We start from the raw sequence: 5,087 nt of genomic DNA, 5'->3' as shown, positions 1-5,087 counted from the left end.
CAAAATCGACCGCCGAGGTTTTCGCGCGTGAGCAGAGAGATATCATTCTTAAGTCGATCGACGGCGTCGCACACGGGATTTATTTAGGGGTATTTGATGAAATTTTATTGGGATTTATTTAGTTAATAGCGTAACTGCTACAATGTTCTATGTCTGAACACTCTGCTCTATAGAGAATATTATTTATGTCAAATTTGGCGTTGATTTGCACCGATTTTCTGTTAAGGTCCGCAAGGTGTTTGCTATATATTCACCATATATATCGAAGTCATGTCGCTTTTTCATGGTACTTGATAATTGTTTCATTACCGCGTACGCTTCTTCAGATTTTGTATCTACTGCTTTTAGTTTGTTAGCTTGAGGTAGAGATGTATGTGAATTAGTTTTAATTACAGCTTCTGTATCTATTTTCACTTCTACGGCTATTTCAGTCCATGCGTCGTGTTTTTTGTTTCTGTTTTTAAAATCCATAAATGTAGCTCATCCCGTAGCAATCCCATAATACTCGTTGCCCACGAAATAGCTCAATTAAATGAGTAATCAGTCCCTTCGACCATTCCATCGCGTAAATGGTCATCGCGAATGACCATTCTGTTCATCTACGTGAACAGAACAAAGAAAAATTTAGCAAAATCAGTTAAGAACGAACAAGGCGATATGACTCCGACGACGGTTGCTGCTCGCGTACTATGCCAGAAAAATGTTTCAATAACAACATGCTATATAACCACAAAAATGTTATACAACACTGTGTTTTAAAACTTTTTATTTAAAATTCTGTAACAAGTTACAAAACTTTGTTATTTAACATGTTTTGTTACATAGTCTGGACCCGGCTTAAGTTCTCTAAACTTTGTTGCAAACACACGCTAAACATAGTTGCCTGAAATGACATAGTGTAGTTTACCCCGGAGGTCCAGATTTTTGTTCCAATAAGTTTCAACACTTCTTTCTCAGGAGTATATCTCGAATATTCCAGTTTTTGTTGTATTTCGGTTTCAGTATTTAACTACTACTAACACTGCATCACCAGCATACATTACGCACCAGGAAATGTTATCTGGTAGTTTTGCATTTATATATGATCCAAAACTAATGAGAATTACTAAGGACTACAGACCTAGACTTGGTGCAATCCTACGTTCACCTGAAATTTACATAATAATCTATTCTTTATTGGAGACCACTATTCATTGATCTTAAGAAAGCATATGATAGAGTTCCTCGAGAGATTCTGTGGTGGGCACTCAATAAGAAAGGAGTCCCTGGCGAAGATGTAAAGATTGTGAGAGATATGTATGAGAGAGTAACGACTAGTGTCAGGACAGGTGTGGGAGAGACTGAAAAATTTCAGGTGAAAGTAGGATTGCACCAAGACTCGGTGCTTAGTTCTTATTTATTCTCGTTAGTTTTGGACCAGATAGCAGCGAAACTACAGGGTAGCATCCCATGGTGCCTAATGTATGCTGATGATGTAGTGTTAATAGGAAATAGTTAAAGAGACTTAGAACAAAAACTGGAACAGTGGAGACAAGCTCTGGAGGAAAAAGGTTTAAAACTTAGAAGGAAAAAAACAGGGTATTTAAAATGTCCATTTAAAGATGGAGTTACTACTAATAAAATTGTATCTTTGGATGGTGAAATGATTGTGAAAAGCAATAGTATTAAGTAGGTACCTTGGATCGGTATTACAGAGTAATGGAGAAATAGATGGAGATGCATGCAGTAGAATTAGGGCTGGATGGATAAAATGAAAAGAAGCGAGTGGTGTGTTGTGTGACAGAAAATTCCAATGAAGCTGAGGGGAAAATTCTATAAAACAGCCATAAGACCGGCTATGATGTACGGAACTGAATGTTGGGCAGTGAAAAAGAAAGAGGAACAACGAATGTATGTGGCGGAAATGAGAATGCTTAGATGGATGAGTGGAGTGACAGAGAAGGATAAAATTAGAAATGAGTATATTAGGAGAAGTCTAGGTGTAGCACCAATTGATACCAAAAGGAGAGAGCATAGGTTAAGATGGTTTGGTCATGTTCAACGTCGAGACGTTAGTCACCCAATACGAAGAATAGCTGAAGTGCAGATTCCTGGATGGAGTAGGAGAAGAAGACCAAAGAAGACCTGGGGGGGAGACGATAAGGCAGGACATGTTGGTAAAGGGGATTAACATTGATATGACCCAAGATAGAATTGTGTGGAGAAATGCAATTAGAGAAGCCAACCCCGCATAGGGATAAGGCAAAGAGAATGATGATGAATGTATATTTGTATATACCTTGTAAATTATGATTCGGGAGTGCTCCTAGTAGCATTTAACGTGTCGTGCTTTGTTTATTTCTACTGCATTTTGAACTTGGTATAGAAAGGTATTATATTAAAAAATATTTCTGATTTAAATCACAATCCAAGAATCTTTTTATACCTAAACAAACTTTTACACAAATCTTTACACACGCCCTTTGTGTCATTGTTCCAATTATCTCAATTAAAGAATTTAAGCTGGTTCCCTACAAAAGTCACCAAAGTTCTACAAATTTCAGACAAATCTTTTCAGTAATACGGCCATTTTAAGTACCAAAGTTATTAGCAAACGAGCTGAAAACGAGAACATGGCTTGAATTGTAATACGAGACCGTTGTTTTTTAATTTCGTGCATGAAAGTTAAAGTGATTGCAATTAAAGTCAGACTCCAGTTGTATATTTAGAGTTTCATTTTCATACAACGGTAATTAGCGGAGAGCAGACTAACAAAAAATCTGAAACTGAAATGTGGAAATATATGATGGCTTACTCCGCCATTCTTCTTTTTCACCGCGGACAACAACGAATGAGTTTTATTGCAATTTTTTCAGAATATAAAATTACACTTTTTTTTAGACTGACATATCTTTACAAAATACATTATTATATTATAAAATAATCCGATGAAAAACGAAATTAACATTAACATGACATTGATCTCGTTGGAGACCCCATCTTATCCATAAAAGACATTTTCAACAAGGTGGAAGGAGCAACAAGTGAAGTAAGGCTGAAGATTAATGAAATGAAAACGAAATACATATATGTGTATAAACAGAACGACACGAAGTGACAGGCTAGGACGAAATGTGACGGTTAACAACTTTAATTTCGAAAGAGTACAACGTTTTAAGTGTTTGGGGGCCGTAATCACAGCTAACAACGATGTTACTGAAGAAATAAAAGATAGAATCCAATCGACAAATCGCTGTCTATTCGCACTGAATAAGCTTATAAAATCAAAAAATCGTACAAGAAGTTCCAAGATCAAAATCTATAAATCGAAAGGGCCAAGTCTCTGCGGCCATTAAGTCTGATTGAAACATGGTTCAGCACCTCCTCTGGTGCTAATTTTATGGGTTGCAGCATCAGACTTCACCTTGAGGTAGTCCGATGAAGGGATTGGTTTGGGAACATTTAGTGTTGTGCTTTAAGTAACTATGGGTTTTTACGTTTCAGACATTTGGTTTAATGAAATAGGTTTTTTTTCCAGATTTAGTTTACCTCTGGTTTTTTTTTATATGACATATTTGTATATTATGGTATTAAGTTCCCAAACTCATGTACAAACCTGCGGTATCGTATGTTGAGCTCGGCATATTTGCCAAAAAGGTATTAGGTTTTATATTTTATTGGTAATTTAGACGATTTTATGTCATTATGTAAATTTAGGTTGTATTATTTGCTTGTTTCCCAAATATTTTATTGTTATTCGCTTTATTTTGTTTGTTCGGTTAATTCGTCGCTACTTTATTGCATTTCATTTGCTCGGTTAATTTAGGTCATCGTTTGATATTTATCTCAACTTCATTTAGTATTTTCCCTTAGTCAGGCTCATGCCTCTATACATATATATTAGTCATATTTTTCGGGTTTTAATTTCGGTCGTACGTAGCAAGCGTACTATAACCATTTGGTAGAAGACATCCTATATGTTAGTAAGAGGTACAAATGCTTATTAAATTTTGTAACAGGTAACATTGTTGTTATCTTAGAGATAACTTTTTGTATAACTTATGTCATTTTAGAGTCACATGATATACACCTTGCTTAACTCAGAGATTGTTAAAAATCTGGTAGTTATTTTTAATAAATATTTACTTATTTTGTATATCAATTATTTTATTACTCCTTTATGTTCATTATTACAGGTTTGATATATTTAATATTTGACAGCAGTATAAGATACCTGGGAAAATGATCGAAGATCATTTTCATGGCGCCCATGATTTGTTAGATTTATTTATCTTGTTCGTCTTTAGCAATTATCCATCTTCATTCAGTTTCAGTACATTATTCTTATTTTATTATTTCATCTTTTAGTCATCATTACTACCTATATAGAGCTACTGTTCTTCGACAGGCATGCAAACGAGCCGTATCCATCCTTGAGTGTCAAGTTGCTCTCTTGCCTCTATAGCTAGCCAACTCTATTCAGTCCCACTCTCTCTTCCTTTTAATTACTTATTCTTTTTTCCTTACTTCTGTTGGAGTATATCTTTCTTTTTACTTTCACTCCAACAGAAGTTTTCTCATTTTTGTTACACTGGCGCCCAACGTGGGGCCAACCGTTTTATGGTTTTAAGACAGTAGTTCTGTTAGTTCATTTTTCTTTTATTGGAATTTTCTGTATTATTACCATTTTCATATCTTTGTATATATGTTACTTCTGATTTATTTTTGGTCTTTAAAACTTTACGAATACTAAACAGGTAGACTTATACTGCTTTTCTTTGTTTTCGATTAGTTTATTTTCGATACCTCATTTTTAGTTTTAGTGGTACAGCTCATATCTTAGTTTGGATTTTGTATTTTTATTGGAAACTTATTTGTGTATTTAAACTGAGTATACATAACTGACATTATGTTCTATTAGTCTAAATTTTTATTTCTTCTACCAATGGTAGGATGTTTGCACGTACAATTAATCGTTGACTATATGCATATATTTTTTTTCTAGTATGGTTATATTTTACACCTAACTAGAAATTATTTTCAGTATTTAGGTATTTTATTTACTTTATTGATTTGATTATTTATATATTTTGCTGGCATTTTGATTT

Source organism: Diabrotica virgifera, chromosome 1 (assembly GCF_917563875.1).
Source record: "Diabrotica virgifera virgifera chromosome 1, PGI_DIABVI_V3a".
Classification (NCBI taxonomy): domain Eukaryota; kingdom Metazoa; phylum Arthropoda; class Insecta; order Coleoptera; family Chrysomelidae; genus Diabrotica; species Diabrotica virgifera.
Note: the sequence above shows the minus strand (reverse complement) of the source record.